General features: G+C 47.1%; 1 long non-coding RNA gene across 2 annotated transcripts in view; it reads right to left on the reverse strand.

Moving 5' to 3' along the window:
* LOC116569918 overlaps positions 1–22,276 on the reverse strand; it is a 57,804-nt gene that overhangs the window by 5,635 nt on the left and 29,893 nt on the right. Inside the window, exons 1-5 of one of the 2 annotated variants that reach the window (XR_004277249.1) lie at positions 13,793–13,863; positions 12,099–12,192; positions 3,373–3,495; positions 3,194–3,272; positions 2,555–2,634 (exon numbers count right to left, since the gene is read on the reverse strand). This is a non-coding gene — a long non-coding RNA (uncharacterized LOC116569918). Of the gene's footprint in view, positions 1–2,554; positions 2,635–3,193; positions 3,273–3,372; positions 3,496–12,098; positions 12,193–13,792; positions 13,864–22,276 lie in introns of those variants that run through there. The other variant, XR_004277248.1, reaches the window with a different exon arrangement.

The raw sequence follows: 22,276 nt of genomic DNA on the forward strand, positions 1-22,276 counted from the left end.
TTAAGACTACCTAGAGGTCAGAGAAGTAGATGCCCTGCTTTTTTTGGCCTTGAAGATGCAGAGAGTCATGTTGTAGAGAGGGCCATGTGGCAGGGAATGGTGAGCAGCCTCTAGGGGCTGAGGGTGTCGGTTGTAAAACCACAAAGAGCAAATTCTGCCAATAATCAGTGTACTTGGAAAAGGACCCCAAGCCTTAAATGAAATTGAAGCCCCAGCCAATACTGGATTTCAGTCTTGGGAGACCTCAAGGAGAGGACCAAGCTAAGTCATGCCAAACTCCTGACCCGCAGAAACTGGGATATAAGAAGATTCTGTGGTTTTAAGCCACTGAGTTTGTGGTAATTTGTTATGCAGCAATAGAGAACCAATACAGTTTCTCTTTAGGCTATGGAACCAGAGAAAGATCTAGTCTACTCAGAGGGATGAGGGTAGACTATCAGCTTTGAGCTATGTTTGAGACTAATGTTTCAAAAAGAACAGAGTATTAAGTTCCAGAATGAAACAGCTTTGGTTTACGAGAAATCATTTGTATTATCTAGTAAATGATGGTATTTACTAGAAAGTTCTAAAATGGGACCGTGAGGTCAATAAAGATCCTGCTGCCCTACCAGAAAAGGGAGAGGATAGTTGTTTTGGTTTTGTTTTTTTAAGATTTTATTTATTTATTTGACAGACAGAAATCACAAGTAGGCAGAGGCAGGCAGAGAGAGAGGAGGAAGCAGGCTCCCTGCCAAGCAGAGAGCCTGATGTGGGGCTTGATCCCAGGACCCTGGGATCATGACCCGAGCCGAAGGCAGAGGTTTTATTTTTTTATTTTTTTTTTAAGATTTTATTTATTTATCAGAGAGGGTGGGGGGAGAGAGCAAGCACAGGCAGACAGAATGGCAGGCAGAGGCAGAGGGAGAAGCAGGCTCCCCGCTGAGCAAGGAGCCTGATGTGGGACTCAATCCCAGGACGCTGGGATCATGACCTGAGCCGAAGGCAGCTGCTTAACCAACTGAGCCACCCAGGCGTCCCCGAAGGCAGAGGTTTTAACCCACTGAGCTACCCAGGTGCCCCGGGAGATGATAGTTCTATATAGCACAGCTGGGGGAGCTGGGAAAGAGTTAAATCATGTTTATAACTCATAGAGTTGTGCCTCCTTAATAAATTGATTCCACATGCATTATCTCATGAACTCCTTACGACATTAACCAAGTGAGATAAGTACACGTATTACCATCCTTTTACAGGTAAGGAAGGTAAGGCAAGGAGAGCTCAGATATCTTGCCCCAGCTCACACAGCTGGTGAACAGCGGGGTCAAGACACAAAGCCAGGCTGTGTGACCCCAGAGCAGAGTCTCTAGAGTCCCTGCACTCTGCAGTGGGCTGAGCTTGTGAGTACTTAATGACCTGAACCAGAAACAGTGAAGTCCTCATGGAGATGCCAAGAGGATTTTCTTCTTCCTCATAAGAGAAGCACTGGCTGGGTGGTACCTTCGGGAACAGTTCCCAGAGTTCCTTTCCCCTATCGTGCCTCACCTCGACACTCCTTGGGTTCAACTGAATGTAGAATCCAGGAAAAACTAAACATCCAGTAAAAATCATCAATCAGCTGGAGTTTCTGGGAATTCAGATGAATTGCCAGTTGTTTTCTCCCTTTACTTCAGCCAGTAAATGCTCCTTGATCTCTGCTCCAGGCCAGGGTCTTGTCTGGGCACAGGGGATGGAAACAGAGATGAATGGAATATGATCCCTGCCCTCAGGGAGCTCCTCCTCTGGGGGTGAGGAGTCCAGCCACAGCAGGACAGTTGTTGTAGGAGCAAGCAGCATCTGCAAGGCATTGTGGGACACACAGGAACGGCAAGCTGGCATGGGATGTGGTACCAGCCGTCAGCACCTTTGCTGAGCAGTTAGGATGAGCCTGCTCCCTGGGTATAGTTGCCACAGCCCTGCGAGCCCTGTTCCTGCCGAAACAGGTTCAGAGGGTGGCATGTTTGTTGTTTTTCTCCCTCTCCATGGAGAGATTAAGCTATTTGGGGAGGACGTAGGCACCCCACCATTGAGACACTGAAAGAGGAGCCGGATGTCCATTTGGCAATACTGAAAATATTCCTCTGATAGTGACCACCAGACCGGGGGACTCTAAGGTATAAAATGGTATTTCCTTCATTTTTAGATTTTTGCATTAGAAAAAGATAACACATACATGTGTGAAAAAAAATTCAGAGCAAAAAAGGGCAGTTGAGTCTCATTCCCACCCCAACCCCGAGGCCCCTAGTTCTTTCCCAGGACTACAGTCTCTTCTAATTCTTTCCGATAATTTATGCGTATAGAGTATGTGTATATGTGGATATACACATAGCTCTTTATTTCTCTTTATTTTTAGCTAGAGAGTCTAGTTTCTTGATAAAAGTTCCTTTTGAAAGAGTCCAATGTTTTCTTGCAAAGCTAGAAAGAATAGAAAAAAATTAAAAACTCTTTAGTATTTATTTTACTACCCACGATAGAATAAATAAGGTCTGAATGCCTAAAAACCACAGAATAACAGTAGCTTAAATAAGCAGAAGATTACCCTCTCTCACATATGAAGTCTGGAGGCTGCTGATCAGGGCTGCTAGGGCGACTTGGCTGCAGGAGACCCACAGGAACCTCCTTTTAGTCCCTCATCCCCAAGGTCCAAGATGGCAGCATCAGGATTCCAGGGAGCAGAATAAAGGGCACAAACAAAAGGGAAGCAGCTCTCTTAAGTGATGTTCCAGGAACCTGTTACCTGGCACTTCTGGTCCAAGATACAGCCTATATCCCACTGGCCACAGCTAAATCACACAGTCACATCTGGTTGCAAGGGAAACTGGGGAATGAGATCTTTATACTGAGTGGCCCTATTTGTCCAGCTACAAATTCTGTTACCACGGGAAGAGGGGAGAGTGGATACTGGAACATAAGCAGCCATTTCTGCCACACTACCTTACCTATAGCACTCTGCCTGGTTCAGAGTACAGATTCCTTCCTTTATTCATTTAACTAGTCCATACTGAGCAAGTGTTTCTTGAACTGAACTGAAGGCAGATGGAAGATATGGCCAACTTGTATGAGGATAGCAGAGGACAGAGTTTCTGCTTCAGAAACTCAAGAGGGACCAGCTGAGACCACGAGAGAACAGTCATCTGCCTGCCTGATTGCTGTCACACCCGTGTCAGAAGGTCCTTACCTGGGGCTCAGCCTCTCCATCGGCACAGTGCTCTCCAGCACACGCTCTCCAACCCTTCCATCTCAACGTCTCCATGATTCTAAGTGAATCAAAGGCAAAGGACCAAGTACTGACTATGAAGACTCAGGGTCAAAGGTGAGAGATTAGAGAGACTGAGGGCTCCTTGGGTCTAGCCTCACCTGGGGCAATCTTTATCTTTCAAAAGGTCTGAAGTCCTCAGACAGTTGATCCTGTGTAGCCAGTGAGCTGGATCTCAATCAACACTGGTACCCACCCAAGTACTGGTGGCCACAATGAGGTACCTGTCAATGGAAATTACCCCCAAGTCAAAGAAGCATCGGGCTGCCACGGCAGCAGAGTGCCTGTCAACAGAAGGTGTCTGGGGGAAACTATCAAAAACAGTGGCTGGGGGGGGGGGCGGTCCATGAAGGACAAACCATGGGGGAGGGGGGCTTCTGCAAAGAGAAACCTGTGTGCCTGATCCAGGAAGCTTTATTTGGAGGAAGAATGATGCAGGATGAAAACGAACCAAAGGATGTCATTATTTAGTCTTCAAATGGTTTGGAGATATTCCACAGCAAATACCCTAAAAACTAAGAGATTTTTCAAGAAATCTTGAGACATTTCCTCATCAGTAACAAACTGGCTTAGGGAAAGGGAAACCCAAGGTGAGGATACATAAACACTTTTTTTGAACAGAATATTGTAACATTATCTAAACATTATCTAATTCTCTACGGTCTGTGGTTAACTGGCTTTAGTTAATATTTGATAGTCACTGGGGAGAATTCCTTGTGAGGAAGATGTTAAGCCATTTGGAACCAAAGCACAGGAAAAGCTCCTGGGCTACTTAGAGGTTTGTGATGAATCAAGTGAACTTCAGTGTGGGGAAAGGACTACAGATTTGGGGGAGCAGAAGGCACAGCCCAGGAGCTACATGCAGATTACAGCTGCCGGGGGACTCCCCAGGAATTGAACCTATCGAGGAATTTCTCAAGTAGAGACTATGCTTATGGAACGTCTGACCAATCGCAGCTCTGGGTGTGTGAACACATTTAGAGCAACTCCAGAATGAAGAAGGGAGGCCAGCTGAGCCTTGCTGTCCATGGTCCTGAAGCATCCTTCAGCCCTCCACTGGCCAACAGTTGCTTCTCCTTTCCCCGGGACACTAGGCTTTCTATCTAACTTCCCCAGGCAATTCTAAACCTGGTGAGGATTTTAATTTTCTATCTTATTGAAAAATGTGTGGTTTATACACTGTCGCAGAACAAATAGAATTGGGATTTATGTTTCACAACTTACATGGTTTGTTTGAGCTTTTTCTATGTCTTCGGCAGTCCTATCACATTTCTGACAGTTACATTTTTTTTTTCTTTCTGGGAAGTTGGGGAGAAGCAGAGAACATGTTTTTCTCCTTTCTTCACTGACCTTTACTTGGGAGTATTTGTGTGTCATCTATGGATTTATCCATGTGTGTCTCTTGTGAGAGAATATTTGCATGTAAGCGCCCAGAGCGTGGGGTTGTATGTTTGAAGGTGATGTGCGGGGCTCCAGTGTGTGTGCATGTATGTATTAAATGTAGCATATGTGTTTGGTTGTGTTTTTGTTATGTGGCTGTGGTGGTGGTGATGGTGTACAATAGAAACAATTAGCCAATTAATTAGATGTTATTCCAATTCAGATGTCATTAGTAACCAAACCTTTCTCTTCACAGTGTCACGCACTGATGTGTACTGGGCCTGCCAGCCATTGGGAGGAGTTGAATTATTCTCCATGCCCCAAATTCCATGTGTTTTTAATTAATTTTACATTATGTGTTTGCAAGGACAGCATTTAATTAAATAGGTAAAGAAAATACTCTCAGTTATTAATTGAGATACATTTCTTCACTTTGTGCTGCAGAGTCTTCACCGGGAAGTGCTGTTAAACAGGACATTAATCCCAATACTTTAACTAATTCCTTTATCATTATTAAAGCAGATTTACAACTTTGGAGTCAGGATGTTGGTGGGGGTTTTTTGTTTATTTGTTTGTTTTTCCTAGAAAATTCATCTGTATCCTAGAATCAGCCTCTAGCTCAATGTAAATTCAGTGTGGAATTTAGTCAGTTATTAAGTGGATTTAAGTGGCTGAACCCTGGTGTAATCTGACCAGCAATGCATGAAGGAAAGAGTTGGAGGTGTAAAAAATGTCAAATAGCTTTCTAAGATGCATTAAACTATTAATAAAGATAAAACGATCTTTATGTTTGGGGTTTACAACATCTCTTTTATGATATTGAGAAGCCACTTTGATTCACGACTCGTTGGCTTCAAGGTCTGCTGTCATTATTCAGAAGGTGTCAGGAAGAAAACAGAGACAAGCCAATCAGCAGGGAGAGAGGTGAGAAGAGAAACAGTTTAGGACTGCCCGGGGCTGGGCTGGGCTGAGCAGGGAGAGGTACTAGTGAAGGGATGATGTACAAGGCAGCTGGCACCCATGTCCCTGCCCTGGGGCACCCTCTCCACTTTAGCCAGAGGCCTGTTTGCTTGAGGCCCTTCTGGGGAGGTCCTGGCCTCTCTGAAGAGGGGCTGGGCTCTGGCAATGTTGAGGAGTATGGGGGTATTCTCCATCTGTCCCATACCCTGACTCCTACCAAGTCATCCCCCCACCTTTTTTTCCCTCTTCCCTGCTCTGTATCCCAGGAGGTTAATCTCTACGGACAACATGCAGACCCCTGGGGCCCTCTGGGGGGCCCCAGTCAGACACTAGAGGGAGAGAAGAGTAGGAGGCCAGAGGGTTCATCCCCAGCCCTTCCTTGCCTCACCCCCACTCTGTGGTGACTGCTTTCTGTTTACATCTTCTTTCAGCCCCTCTTCAATGGGTTCCTATTTTCTCCAGCTTCTGGAACAATGTTCCCTCCCCCTTGCCCTTGAGGCCTTAGGGTGGGACAGCTCCCCATGGAAGCCTCACCATCCCATGCTGGTCTCCCTAGTCTGCTCACAGCTCTGCAGAGTAAACCCTCCTCAGTTGAACCCTCTTGAGTGGGCTAACCATTTTCTCCTAGACCCTGACTGATTTGGGAGTCCCCCCAGAGAATCAGACTCTGGCCCTTCTGGAGCTGGGCACAGTCAGCAGGATGCAGGAGAGGGAGCCAGAAAGGAGGAGCCTTGGCATAACGCATCTGTTGCTCAAGGAATGTTGGTGCACAGCTGCCTCTGTCCAAGGTGGCTCAGGCATGGCACTCCCTGTGCTCCCCCTCCTCTTTCAACGAACACTGGCTGGGCAGCGGCCAGGGCTGGGTCCAGTGCAAGGGAGGCCCTGCCCTTACGGAGTGTGCAGTCCAGTGCGGGATGCAAGCAAGAGTTCGAGCACAGGCATGAAGTGCTAGTGCAGGCGGGTTTGGGGCTCTGAGGTGCTCTAAGGTGCACACAAGATAGACACTAGGCAGAAGGGCCCTGGGAGAGCAGATTTCTTAGAGGAAGGAATATCTAAATAAAGAATTAGAAGGATGAGAACGATGTCTGAGAGAAGGAGCTGGGGGAGAGGCCACAGAGAGTGTGGCATGAAAAACAGCATGCACCAAACCCCAGGGGCTGAGAGAGGGCTCCAAGCTTTTGACAAGGGCCAGGCATGCAGGAAGCAGCACGTAGACAAAGGAGGTGCAGCCAGAAGGAAAGCTGGAGGGTGGGCAGTGGTAGGTCAGGGAGCCTTCCTTTCCCCTGTCTTCACCCCAAGCCCGAGAAAGGGCTTCAGCCTTCCTTCTGAGGGCCATGAGAGCCTTCAGAACAGGCAGAAAGCCAGGTTTACCTTTTGAAAAGGGCCCTCAGTCTACCAGATAAAGAACAGAAATGACTGGACACTGGGGGATCCCATCAAAGGAACCAAGGTGAGGGGGCTTGGCAGGGGAATGGAGAAAAGTGGGCCCACCTGATTCAATCTGAAACCCCCCTTTCCAGAGCAGGGCCCAGAGAAGGTCAGACCTTGCTCAGGTCACACAGGGAGACACTAGCCCAGGGTGACAAAATCAGAGCTGGAGGGAGCAGCCAAAGTCTGGAAGCCACCTTGTCCTGGGAAGAAGACCACTTGGGGAGAGGTTTCAGGGGCAGACTCTGGGGCCCTGGCCACCCACATGTTTCCTTGCAGGGTGGGTGGTCTTTGAACCAGAGGAACCCCACCCTGGCAGGACCTGGCCCATCACCTAGGTACACCCTGGGCACCTCGGCCCAGTGCCAGGGGCTTGGCACAGGTGACTGGTGCTTCCCACTGAAATCATGTGAATATTAAGCTAATCAAAGCCTTGCCTGGAAAGGGATGGGGCTGGGAAGGCGGCCCTAACGAGCTGCGTGTCACTCCCTCCACCCTGCGCGTCTTGCGCTGTCCCATTTGTCTGGCTGTAATCTACATTTCAAATGATTACATGGGAAGCTGAAGTGGTAGTGACAAGGATAAACGAAGCTTGTTAAACTAATAGCTGCACTAATGCCCAAATATGTGAACTTCCCGACGCAGGCCGCATCCCAGCCTGGCGGAGCTGTCAGCCCCGCTCCCCCGGGCTCCGCCGCCAGCCGCGGCCACATGATGAATGGCCCTGTCGACCAAACTCATCCGGGGCCCAATTAAACAGGCAGAAATGAACTGGAGCCGTCAGGCAGCCGGGGAGGGGGGAAGGCAAGGAGGGGGTAGGCTGAGCCAGATGAGGGGGGTGGGGGGGTAGTTAAACCTTACACAGACTGGGAGAAATGGAGAGGGGGGGTGGAGTGGGCAGGGACTCGGGGTGGGGAAAGAGAGAGAGAGCAGCCTGGGAGAAGAGAGGGCCAGAGACCTGAGAAAAAGAAAGACAGCTACAAAGAGAAGAGATGCTCCGGTGGGAGGGGGATGAGAGACAGGCAGAGACCCACAGAGACAGAGGCAGAGAGGGGCACCTAGAGACACAGAGATACACGTACACAGAGAAAGGCAGAGACAGAGGGGACAGTGGCACAGCAGGGAGGGCAGAGTAATGGGGGAGGGGGCCGTGGGGGAGGGGAGCTGCAGAGGAGAGGGCCAGAAGAGAAAATATGTCCTGGCAAGCGGGGAAGTCGTTCTGTCAGAAAATGGTCATTTAATGGTTTGCCGAGCCCGCGACAGATATGTCATCTGAGGCGGCTCAGCAGCAGTCCCAGGGCATTTCATTTATTAATTACCAGCTTCCAGCCAGCTCCCTCTGTCCCCTGCCTCACGCCCATCATCAGCCCAGCCCCCTGGCTGGAGGCCCCACAGACACCTCGGCCCATTTTCCGGAGGAAGCAGCCAAGGCCAGAGAGGGGCAGGAGGCCAGAGCCTAGGTCCACAGGCTCCAGATGGAGGGCTCAGGCCACCCACCAGGGTGTGTGGCCTTCCCAACCATGTCTGTCCCCCAACCTCCCTCCCCACCCACACTGGACTGACCCTCCAGGACCAAGGGTGGGGAACCCAGCCGTCCCCCTCCCCTACAACCACCTGAAGCAAAGCGGGGAGGGCAGGAAGGACAGTCTCTCCTTTTCTTCAATATAAACTACACTTCTATTTTCATAAATATAATCACATATCGCTTGAACAATCATTTTTTTTCCTTTTATTTAAACTCATTCTTATAGCCCTCTCATTCGATCTTCCCCCTCTCACCAGTTCCTAGGCCTTTTAAATGGCTAAATTCTTTAAATTTTGACCCAAGGAACTAGTCCCCATTCTTAATCAGAGGCAAATGCTAATATCCTCTAGAGTCGCCCCTTGCAGATGAGAACTGCTTCACCAGGAGTGTTCAGTAAAACAGGAATGCACACTCACATATTGTGTTGGTGTGAGCCCTGCCCGCCCGCTGGCAGCTGCACACCTGCGCACCTGCCTGCCTTTCCTCTCCTTCAGCCTCCACCCTCTTTCCACACTGGCTTGGGTCTCCTTGTACCCAGAGAGTTGAGAGCGTCTCAGGATGCTCAAGAATCTTCTCAGGGCACCTGGGTGGCTCAGTGGGTTAAGTCTCTGCCTTCGGCTCAAGTCATGATCTCAGGGTCCTGGGATCGAACCCTGGGATCAAGCCCCGCATCAGACTCTCTGCTCAGCAGGGAGACTGCGCCCCCCGCCCCCACCGCCTGCTGCCTACTTGTAATCTCTGTCTGTCATATAAATAAATTAAAAAAAAAAAAAAAGAATCTTCCCAAAGGAAGAAAGGCACTGAAATCCCTGTTCAGAAATGATGGCTCCAGCTAGAATCAGACCACTTACTTCTCTCTGTCAGACATCCAGGGCAGGTAAGACATTACTGCAGCCTCCAGGCTGGCATGGATCTGGGAAGCCGGTCTGAACCTCCCACCTCACTACTGTGGAATCTCCTGGAATCTCCAGAGGGCCACCCAGAAACTTCACATGCCCTAAGCCTACCAATGAACTCAGGGCAGGTGCCCACCCCAGCCAATGGCACCTGCAGCCTCCGTCCTCTGATTTGGGCACCATCCTCCAGCTACGGGGTCACCAAATGCCTCTTGGTCAGCCTTTCCGTCTTCCCCCATCAACTCCACAGCATGGACATCCATCATCTCTCCCCGGGGTTTAGGCACCAGCTTGGCCCTACTGTCCTCCATATCATAGTTTGGGGGCCTTTCTAATGGACCAACTTTCTCTCTCGCCTAAGATCCTTCAGAAGTATCTCCTAGTCCTCAGGGAAGAATTCAGACTCCATTTTGATCTTTAAGTGCTGCCTTCTTTTGCCCCTCATCTCCTGCTCCTGCCGCTTCCTTGCTCAGTGCTCAGGCCATCCTGAGCTTTTTGTGACAGGGAGACTCTCCTCTGCCACTGGGACTTGTAGCAAGCTGTCAGGGCAAACCGTACTCTGGAGGGGTCCAAGGACGGAAGTGTGCCATGCAGGGGTGGTGTGCAGCCGGGGCTGGAGAAGTCCTCTCTGGGCTTCTAGGAAGGGGCCTCCAGCATAGGATGGCAGACCTGGCACAAGGACCTTCAGGATCTTCTAGCCCAGGGTCTCTGTAACTCTGTGTATCTGCTTCTCAGAAACCATATTCAGGTAAATGCCCTCTTTGTGAGCCCCTGTTGGGGGGCAGGCAGGGCCAGGGCTACAGGAACACGGAATTTTCATTCATTCTTAACCCCAGCCCAAGCCTCGCTGTCCTCAGAGAGCAGCTTGTCAGGGCAGAGCCACGTGCTCACTGTTGAGGCTTCCTGTGCTTGCGGGGCCCAATTGGTATCCCCTGCAGTGTGATTTAAGAGAAGATGACAGTGCAAGAGTGGGCTGCAGTCCATGAGCTCTACCAGCAGACATCATGCCTCTCATTGTCAAGATGGGTAAACTGAGGTCCAGAGAGAGGAAATCTAAAATCACAGAGTGAGCTGTGAGCAGGCCCAGAGACAGAGCTCAGGTGACCTGCCCTCCTTCTGAGGCTCTTTCCCCCAAAATAACAGCGCCACCTAACCCTTGACATCAAAACCCTTGGAGAAACAACTAAACCCCTACTGAAAATAACTCTACAGCTTTCATTAATCTTGTCATGTGGAAACTATCGACCATGCCTGTTTTCCAAATCTCATTTAAATATGTACAATTAGTATTATGCTCTCCTTAAATGATCCAGTCTCCCAGATTTTCAGGAGGAATATAAACATCCTCATATGAGTGACTTGCCCTATGGTGGACAACCTGAGAAAAGAGCCGTATGGCTCTGGGTGACTTTTGTCAGCTCAGCTTTGCTTTCATTGGGGCTGTGCTCTCCTCCACTGTGTGTGATTTGGCTGGGGCTTCAATCAATCTCAGGGCAGTACCCTCTCTGTGGCAATAGTCACTGGTCCAAGAGATGTGCACATGACCCCTCCAGGCCAACCAGAGTGCTTCCCCGGGATTTATATACTGACATAGAAACTCCCTCTCTCTTCTGCAGTGTAAGACTAGGACTTTCAAAACGTCTTTTCTTCACCTGCATAAAGGAAGCCCAATTGCAATGATAGACGGAAACACACCCAAGAGGTAGAGAGAGAGAGAGAGAGAGAATCCTGATGACTTGGTTTAAGCCCTAGATTCAACCATACTTAAAGCCACTACAATCCCCTGAAGGTACCCAGTTCCATGGCTCAGTTACTTCTGTTTAGTCTTTATTTTAGACTGAATTAGGATTCTTTTCTTTGCACATTAATGAGCCCTAAAACTAATACAAGGCCCTTTCTCACATCAGCCTGTTTCACAACAGCTGGCACACACATAGCACCCTGCTCTGACCCACTTCGGGTATAGTGCTCACGGACATATTCTCTTGCCAGCAGGGACCTCCCAGCTTTAGGACCCTGTTTACCCCATTCCCCTGCTCTCCTGTACCATCTCCTCAAGACTTTGGGGGTTTTCTCTCTGTAGGTGGAGAAGAGTTGACCACTGGAACCCCTATCTGGGCTCCAGGGAGGTTAGGGACTCTGATATCCCTTTGGGTTACAGGCAAAGTTGTCTCCAGGGGAACAAAAGAGCCTCTCTCATTCAAGTTGTCTGATCTCATCACTGTCCTGTTCTAACACCTTCAGTGACTCTCCCCCAGCAGGGGAGGACCAAACTCCTTAGCCTTATTCAAGACTCTTCACAGTCTGCCCTAGATTTTTCACCCACTACCCTGTTGCCTCTGGGTCTTTGCTTATATTTTTTCCCCCTTCCACCCGTGAGGGTCCTTCCTTCCTGTCTTTCCAGGCCCAGCTTAAGCACTATCTCTTGTAAGCAGCCTTTCTCATTTCCCTAGTAATAATGAGAATTGTTCTGGGACCTCCTGTTGCATGTTATCTGTCTCTCTTTTGGAGGCCATCATATAGTCTGTCTTGTATTAAATGTATTATTTCTTTTACCTGTTGTTTCCCCTCCCCCACCAGACCCTAGACTGGATAACTGTTAATTCATCCTTTAGGTCTCAACTCAAAGGACACTTACTCAGAGAAGTCTTCCTTGGCTGTTCCTCCCTGACAAAGTCTATTCCTCTTGTTTTCTTGTCCTCATGGCACTCCAAAGTCTTCTAGAGCAGCACCTATCAGAGATTACAATAAAATATCTATGACTGTAATTATTTGATAAATGTCTGTATCCCATTTGAATATACACTTCTATGACAGCTGAGACTTTGTTTTGTAGCTAGAATGGTACCTGTAATATATAAATATTAGTGGTATTAGTGGTATTAGTGGTATTAGTGCTAGTAGAATCAATGACTGAACAGGTGAATGAATGAATGGATGGATGAATGTCTTCCTTAGCCCCTTACAACTGGAAGCTCACTGGGATGGGGGACTATGTCAGTAATCTTTACATCCCTCTTAGTTCCTAGCATGTGCTCTGCAATAGGCAGTCAGTGAACATAAATTTAACCATCACCAGGTGTCTATTTTATGGGAGTTCCTGGACTCTACCCATGGTGCTACAACATTAACCAGGAACCTAGGGTCTCAATCCAAACTGCGCCAACAATTGAAAAAATTTAACAACCATAGAGAACATTTCCCTAATTCAGGCACACTAAGGCTGCAGAAATTACTTGAAACAAGCTCCCTGCCCTTGGGGAACATATAGCACAGTTGTCCTGAGTGAGCTGTACTGACCCATCTCGTCTCCAGTGGAGTATGACATTGTTCTCAAGTTTTATTGCTACAAGATGGCCTTACTCAACTCCTCAGTAAACAGCATTACACAAACGCCATGCACACACATGCAAATCCAGAGTGGACAATAATACTAGGCGTGTTAGAGTGTTTGATGGGATGGTCACTGGAAAGCAAGCCAGGAGCCAACTTTAAAAACAATATTTATTTATTACAATTGGCAGAGCAATGGAGAAAATTGCCACTTAGATAGGATTTTACATTTTGCAAAGCGTTTTATAATCAGCACAATTTTTCCCAACAACTCAAGAGGACAAGTTGTTTTTGCCATTCCTGTACGCAGGCAAGAAAGTAGTGTAGGAAAGTGAAGGAAAATGCGATGCTTCTACTTTGCCAAGCACAAGTTAAAGGGAGAACCCTGACTTAACTGAATGCAAGCAAGCACCTTTTTTGAATGTATGGGATGTGCTGGGCACTATGGATCTGGTTGTACAAAAGGCCTACATAAGATTCTGGGCTTTGGCTCACTGCTGGTTTCTCTAGGGGTATGTGTCCTTTGTCTCACTGAAAGAAAAATAAAACAATGTATTTTCTTACATTGCCTCCGCCTATCAGTTTATTTAGTCATCTCTCTTTTAAAGTGTTATGCAAGTTGTATCAGTCAGGATAGGCTAGGTAATGCTACTGTAACAAAAAAATCTCAGTGCCTTAAAACAATAAAACATTGTTTCTACCTCAAGCCGTATGTCCATTGTGGGTCAGTGGGAGTGGAGGGAAGGGGAAAGGGGGAGAAGTGGGGAGGCTCTGCTCATTGCAGACATTCAGAGCTCCAGACAGATAGAGTACCTTTCACTTGAAACATCATCGGTTAATGTGCTAGAGGGAAAAGAGAGTTCCGGAGACTCCTGCGTTAGTAGTAGTTCAATGCCCTGGTATAGAAGTGACACATATCATTTCAGCACTCACACATGGGCTGAAACCAGTCACACAGCCCCACCGAAACCATGAGGTACCAAAGAAATACAGTGCTACCTTGTGTCCAGAAAGTGGAAAGACTAGGAGCACTTAGCAAACAGCTCTAAAAACTGCAGTGCAAATTAAATTTCATCCTATGACAAGAAAAAGGAGAGCCAAATTACTGAGTTTGTTCTTAAGTCTGGAAAAATACCACCCCTGTAAATAGAAGGGACTTTTGCAACTGATAATTTGTGCCTTTTTTTTTTTTTAAGGAAGGCAAAAACCACTGACACCTTTTCAAACACTGACTTTTACCAAAATTAAGAGGTTCAGAAGATGCATTAAAGGGAGAATATCTAGCTAATGCAGTAAGACAAGAAAAATAAATAAAAGGCATACAGATTGCAAAGAAAGAACTACATTTGTCTCTATTTGCCAATGACATGACTGTGTATGTAGGAGATTCTAAGGAATCTACAAAGAACAAACTACTAGAACTAATAAGTGAATTTAAGATATCACAGTATATAAAACTACTATGAAAATCAACTGCACATCTGTATATTAGGAATGAAAAATTAGAAAATTGTATTAAAAATAAATACCCTTTATAGCAGCATTCAAAAGCATCAAACAATTTAACAAAAGATGTGAATTTTTTCTACACTGAAACTATAAAACAATACCAAAAGGAATCTAAAAGACCTAAATAAAATGTATAAATTAAAAACTGAGTGAAAAAATCATGGATTGGAAGACTCAATGTTATTATAATGTCCATTTTCTTCAAATTGATGTAAGGATCCACTGTAATCAGATGATTACAGCAAGATGATTTTAAAATTTATTTGGAAAGGCAAAGGACCAATAAAAGAAAAACCATGAAAATGAATTACAAAATGAGAAGACTTAACCTACCAGATTTTAAGATCTACTATAAAGTTATAAAAATCAGGGCGCTTGAGTGGCTCCATGGGTTGAGCCTCTGCCTTCAGCCAGGATCATGATCTCAGGGTCCTGGGGTCGAGCCCCACATCGGGACTCTCTACTCAGCAGGGAGTCTGTTTCCCCCTCTCTCTCTTCCTGCCTCTCTGACTACTTGTGATCTCTCTCTCTCTCTGTGTTAAATAAATAAAATCTTTTTTAAAAAGCTATAAAATCTTTTTTAAAAAGCTATAAAAATAAAAATTGTGTGGTTTTGGTGAAAGGACAGACAGATAAATCCATGGAACAGAAGATACTTGATTTTTAACAAAGATGCCAAAGCAATAAAAGGGGGAAAGGGAAAAGTCTTTGACACATGGTGCTGAAACAAATGAATATTCATATGAAAAACAAAGAATCTTGACCCTGTGTCACACTTTATACAAAATACATTTAAGGTGGACGATAGACTGAAAAGTAAAAGTGAAAACAGAAAGGAGAATATCTTTGTGAACGAAAAATTTCTTTGAAAGGACACAGAGTATAAATCATAGGGGGAAAAAATGAGAAAATGGACTTGATCAAAATTAAAACATCTGCTCATCAAAAAACACCATCCAGAAAATAAATAGGGAAGCCATAAAATGAGAGAAGATATTCACAACATATTTATCTGACGAAAGATTTGTGCCCAGAATACATAAAACCCAGCAACTCAATAATAAACACAAGCAGCACTTTTTTGTTAAAAAATAGACAAAAGATTTAAAGGGGCACTTGACAAAAGAAGATATACAAAGGGCTAATAACTACATGATAAAACTTTCAACACCATCCGTCATCAGGAACACACAAATCACAGCCGCAGTGAGATACCACTGCATCCTGGAATGGATGAGAGAATAAAGGCTGACACCACCACATGTCGGAAAGGGTCCGCAGCAGCCGTAACACGCACACACTGCAGTTTGGAGTGTCATGCGTTACAACTCCTTTTGGAAAGTGTTCTCTGATTTCTTGAAAAGCTAAACATGTGTCTTTCCAAAGACCCAGAAAGAGCTGATTACAAATTTCTGAATATCACAGGGAAAGGGGACCAGAGTTCTTCTGGGTGGCCCCGAAGGGTCAGGCTAAGAACAATGGAAAGAAGACACCCCCCCTAGTGGCAGGTTCCAGCTCCCTGAGAGGAAAAAAATGTTTCCTAAGCACAGCCACACCTTCCTCAGAGCTCCACCAGAGTCCACCGCAGGAGATAAGACTGATCGCGTCCCCACATTCCATAGACCAGGAGACTGAGGCTGGGAGAGATCTCATTACTCTGGGGGGAGGTGCAGCTCAGTGGGTAAACGAGGGACCTTGGTGAGTATCTCCAGCAATAAAGGAGCTAGGTGACTTTGGGTTAGTGAAACTTCCTGGTCTTTAGTTTTCTCATCTGTAAAATGGGAATGACAGTAATTATAGTTATCTCATCAGACTGATTTGAGGACTGATTGAAATGATGCACATGAAACAGCACAGCATCTGGCACATAGTAAGTGCTCAGTAAATAGTGGTTATCCCTGTTCACACCGGAGATCCAGTCGGCATAGCGTCCGGCACCAGGGGCTTGACGCAGCCTGGAGTTCACATCCTGTAACACAGAAAACATCTGGATCTTGTGCCATGTTTGCCACACCAAGAAGGACTGCAGGCCTAATTAAAACTGCTACTCTGTTTGCATTATCAAATGTCAGGTTTTTTTTTTTTTCTACCCACAGAGCAAAGATTTTTCTTATCAAAAATCTATTCACTAAAATGCTAATGATCGTCAGTGATTAGAAACTGCTGCTCAAATTTTGAAAGTTCCCAGTGGGCCTCTCAGACATGGCTTGTAACTTGTCAGTTGAGGAAATGTTCTCAACAAATCAAACTTTGCTGTATATGTTATTAAAAAAAAAAAAAAAAAAAAAAAGGATTTCATTTCCTTAACGCTTCACTGTGCGGGTCCAGGAGGGACTTTTGAGTTAAGTGACAGAGACTACATTATTAGTTGTGGAGTCAGTTCTAATAGAAGTCTCTCAAGGCAAGATATTCTCAGATAGGCCCCAAAACTGCTAACAAAAGTCTGTCAAGCTTATCTTAATTTCAATAAGCATTTAGTTTGCCCAAGAGCAGCACAGTGCACATTGTGCTTCTATTATCCTCTTTCTGTCCTTTCTCTCTACTTTCTCCTTCCTCGTTCCTCTTCGGGAAAGAATGGACAAGGCTGTGTGTCTCGACATGCAGCCAAGGATCTCAGTGCCATCAGCGGTCCTCTCTGGTCAGACCAGGGTAGCTGGGGCCCCTTGGACTGGGTCTACACAGCCCCAAAAGAAGCAGGCAGGCCAATGCTGGGGTGGGTCCACTCCTCCTGGGCTCTTGGCTGCCCTGCCACATGTGGGCTGTCAGAAACCAGAGGCCTTTCTTCTCACAGTATCTCCAGCTGCTCACCTGAGCTCTTGGCCTCTTGGTTTCAGGTCGTTTCCAGGATATACATGACCAGACCGTGGCAGAACGGTCACTCTGCAGACGCTCAGAGGACTGGGTGCTGATTTACATGGGCACGAGCCAGCCCAGCTGGAGGACTGAATCAGACCCTCTGGGGGGGATACAGAATGACAAGGTAGTGGGGGGGCCTCCTGACTGAGAATGCTCCAGAAGGCTGGCCTGAGGAAGTGGTGCTCGGGGCTGAGACCTTAGGAACAAGAAGGATTCATGTGAGGGGCCTGACAAAAAGCACCCATGGCAGTCTGGATTGGGGTCTCAGTTCTCTCATCTGTGAAATGGGAGTGACAATAGTTCTACAACCATAAAGTCGTGATGAGGATTCAGTAGGAAGGGCTTAGCCTAGACTTCGCTAAAATGTGAAGTCACCATCAATGATTATTTGTACTGTTGAGAAAATGATATCAACAAGTCCCAGCCCATGGGCTTCCAACACTAAGAAGGTGGCAAGGAAGCTTCTTGGCAGGCCAACCCAGGTGCCACCCTCTAGGGATCTGCTCTGTAGCGTCAACAGTCAGAGCAAAGTGGAAGACACAAAGCTTCCAGGGCTCTGCATTCTAGGGAATGATGCAGTAGCTTCTGCCTAGCACACCCCCCCCCTCCAATGTGGATATTCTTCTATTTGCAAGAAATCCAAAGTACCAGGGCTTCTGAGCATTTAAGCAGCACAGACCCTAGATCTTCGCAACAAGATGAGGTGGGACATTTAATTGAAATCAGAGAAGTTCCACTATCCTGTCAGCCGCTGTACCACAAATCTTGCCCAAGAGCCTACTAGGTACACAGCTGCTAACCTCAGGAGGCTCAGGACCTCACTGGTGACTGTAAGACACATAAGTAGCTGCTTTAAATGCCAGGTAGAAAATGTTATTAAGGAGATGCTGGGCATTCAGGAGATAGGGAGATTGATCTCTGCTGGGGACTGGGGACACCTTCCGGGATGTACCTTCCCTTGGGGACATCCATCATTTCTTGCAGGAGCTTCCAAGTCAAAAGAGCTTATTATTCCCTCCTGTCCCACCTTGCTCTTGGGACTGTAAATCAAAAATTCTAGTTCATAGAAATCCTCGATTCTTGAACAGAGGAGCAAAAGACTCACAGTTGCTTTAATCTCTCTGACAGCCCTTTCAAAGGGGAAGAAGACGTTTGAGAGCCAGCCTTACCATGATTAAGGACTGGGAGGTCCTTGGGGGGTATCTAGACCAATTTTCCCACTGCAGACGAAGAACTGAAACCAGAGAAAGTAAGGATTTTGCCAAAGCCATGTGCTGTCAGGGCAGTTCATGGCCTGGAATCATGGCCCTGTGCCCCACCCTGCACCTCCACAGGGGTAGGATCTGGGGAGGGACTAGGTTTGCTTGTGGACACTGGTCTGGACTTAACTACCAGGAGCTCCTGAGACCCCTAAGCAAAAAGACCTTTTTTGGCTCCTTGATTACAATCAATTTCTTGTCCTTATATCCAGATAGAATTTAAGCTGACCGCCCCTGCCCCTGAAACTGCCTCCTGCCCCAGGTGACCCAGACAAAATGCCAGATATTGAGGCCGGGGCCACATTTTGTCCATACAATTCCTCCTGCATTTGCCCTGTTTTATCATCTCTGACCACTCCTTCTCACTGCCCTGCGCCTTGGCCCCAAAGGGCCAGGCCATTTGTGGGATCACTACAATTTCTGCTGAGAGCTTGACTGCTCCTTCCAGACTCCCAAACTCATCTGACCCATGTTCCTGTTGGGTCTCCCCCCACCGACAGGGAACTCCTTGGCATTGGCCTGGCTCTTCCCGTCCAGCCAAAGAGGGATCCCCCACCCCTCAAGCTTCTCATCCTCTAATGGCTTCTCTAAGAAAGATAAGAACCTACAAACCCTACAGAGTATCAGGAAAAACTGCCAAATTCAGCACTGTTTTAAAAGTTGGGTAGATTTATAAAGCTAGAAAAGAAAAACATAAAAATGCAGGTTTGACTAATGAAAATGATGCTACGTCGAGTCAATGAAGTGAACTTGGGTTAATTGATCATCCAGGTAACAACAATTATTTGCATCATTACCATGTGTCTGAGTAGCTTTGCAATGAGTTTAATTTGATGATTCTACTGAGCTCTGGAAAAGAATCACAGGCCTTCATATTTGCCACTCGCATAGCTCTGTCATCTGCTCCCAATTTTAAGTAGGGAGAGGATATATTAGTTTAAAAACTTTCTGCCATGTTCAGAGGTCAGAACAGCTGTCACGTCAATAAATCATTACGTTGAAGGATCACAGGAGCCATGTGAGTCAACCTAGAGCCTGAGGAAGGAATTCCACCCATGTATTTCCGGGAAGAGGTCATCATCCAGTCCGCTGAGGACTTCTGGTGAAGGGAGCTTACTACTTACTAGCAACTCCGTTTGAATCTTTGAGCAACGCTAACTGAGGATAGATCTTTCTTAGGCGGAGTCCAAATCTGCCTCTTTGGGGCTTCCACCACCAGCCCTGGTTCTGCTGATCTAGAAGTCAGTGAAAAGCCTTCATGTATCATCTGCCACAGGACAGCCCCGCAGTAGTTTAAGACACAGATTACTAGATCCCAAGAGGCAGTATGACGTAGTGGTTAGGAGACTGACTATTTGGGCTCAGGTGGTGGTTCTACCACCTGTTGGCTATGCTTACATTTAGAGAGTTATGCGATCTTGGTCCACCTCAGTTCCCCCAACTGTAAAATGACAATAATAATGTCTGTCGCACATATTATTGAGATGATTACTAGGCTAACAGACGAGACACACTCAGGATGGTGCCTGGCACATAACGGGTTCTACAGGCATGCCAGCTCTGTTATTTTTCTTGGTCTCACAGGCCAAATGCTCTCCATTGATTCACCACTTTCCCCTTAAAGATTACTTAAGAATCCTTCATATGGAAACGACTTGGGAGTCCCACGAGTTTCTCAGGTCACGTACCAGAAAGACTATAGAGTTGCTGTGCAAATTAAATGGGTGACTTCAAATGAAGCACAGAGTACAGTTGCTCGGCACCCAGCCCCAGTAAATATGTGCAATCACGGCTATTGGTGCTCACTCGACTATTCCAGAACAGAGAAGAGAGATTGTTGGATGACACACATGTCTCAAATCTAACTGACTTTTGAATAACTTAGATGTGTACCTAAGTGAAATGTCTTAAATAAAGATTAGGCATGTGTGCAGAAAACTGCTCTAATTACTCAGCTCGCGCAGACACACTGCTGTCTTCGGAGACTCACCAAGTCTCAGTTACCGTCGCCCCCCAGGTATCGCGCTTCACGGTGATGAATGGGAACTGATTCTTGGAATAGAAATGCCATTGGCACGGGGCCTCAGCGGCAGCAGCGAACACATGAGGTCGATGTTTGAAATGCACGGGCTTGGAGAAGAAGCCTGAGGGTGCCTCGGAGAGCACCCCAGCTCAGCCCTGAGCCTCACAGAGAATGGGAAAGCCTTTCACAAGCAGCGTTCCCGGAGCCCTGGGGACTCCTGGGGTCACGAGCAAAGCAAAACCTCAGCTACAGCTGTTCCAGGCACGAGCCTTTTCCCAGGCAAATCGTCCATGCTGTCTAGGCAACTCCGAAAGGAATACATGCCTCACTTTAGGCCCCTTTGGCCCACACCTTTTTTTCTTTTTCCCCAGCTGTCATTATTTGGTGTGAGTAGACCTCTGCATTCATTCTCTCATTAGACTCACAGTGCCTACCTGAGGCTGCTAGTTTTATTCCCATTTATAGGTAAGGAAGTTGAGACACGTGTGTGTGTCTGTCTGTCTGGTAGTTTTATTCCCATTTTATAGGTAAGGAAGTTGAGACGTGTGTGTATAGTGTTCATCAGTATTCCAATTCCAAACCCCACATACTCTATGAAGATAGGCACAGCCAGACAACCTTTGGTCAATGAGATGACAGTGGAAGTGAGGGGGCTCACCTTAAGCACCAGTAACTGAGTCACCATGGTTGTTCCACGTTGCCTTAGTCACTGTAGAGGCAGTAAGGAAAAGGAGACTCATAAACCTGGGTTCTGGAGTCACGAGTATGAACAGAGCCTCCAGCAGACCTTTCATGAACATGTGACATGAACCAGAGCTAAACCTCTGCGCTTTAAAGCCGCTTGGGCTTCGGAGCTGTTTGTTACTTCTGCAGGACTTAGACTGCCCTGACTGACACAGAAACATTAAGTAATGCACCTAAAGTTGCAGGGCCTGGAGCTGGAACCGGAAGCCAGGTCTCTGATTTCAAAGCTGTGCTCCACCCAGTGCATGCTTACCCCACCTCCTTTCCTCCTAGCTCCCTAGTTCTCCACTCACTGCTTTCCCCATCCCAGCCTGCAGACTGAATAATGGTGTTCCAAGGGTACAACTCTCACTCCATTCTATCTAGCAGAAAGTACTTCCCTGCCTCCTGGAAATTCTCCTGGGCTCCCCATGTATTTTTAGAAGATACACCCACAGGGAGGGGAGGAAGTGAATGAAGTCCCCTCGGATGCAGAGCCCTGGCCATCCTCTTGTGCCTGCTGCCCTCCCACCTATCCGGAGAGACCTTTCCCCTAAAATTCCAACCTCACTGGTTGTTCCCTTGATGAAAACCACTTCACATCTCCTCATCACCCTCCAGAGAAAGGCCTGGCACTGAAGGCCCACCGTGAACCGGTTCCTGATTCCTTTCTACTTTTCATTCCTGTCTGTCCTCCACATGACACCCTTGCACTGGCCTCCCTCCATAAGCAACCTCTTCTCATCCAGACCTCCCAGGCACAAATGTAGAGGAACCCCCTCCTCCCTGATCTCTGCCATCTGCTGCCAGTCACCCATACACATCAGTTGTCCCCCAGCTCCCTGTACCCCCTGCCATCAAGGCAAGAATTACTCTGCATCATCCCTGTGTGTGCGTGCCCGGTCTCCCGAGACGGAGGCACTCAGACCAGGGACTGCTGCTGACTTCTGTCTGCATCCCTGCTGACCCCACGAAGCCTGGCCCAGAGTGAGGGCTTCTGACCTTGTGGCATAGGATGCTAGCAGGCAGCTACCGGAGGCTGAGCTCCCACGGAAGACCAGATGGGCATTTTTGCAATGTCCCCTCCACCTCCCTTGAACAAGATCCAGCGGA

The sequence above is a fragment of the Mustela erminea genome, chromosome 12 (genome assembly GCF_009829155.1).
Source record: "Mustela erminea isolate mMusErm1 chromosome 12, mMusErm1.Pri, whole genome shotgun sequence".
Taxonomy (NCBI): Eukaryota; Metazoa; Chordata; class Mammalia; order Carnivora; family Mustelidae; genus Mustela; species Mustela erminea.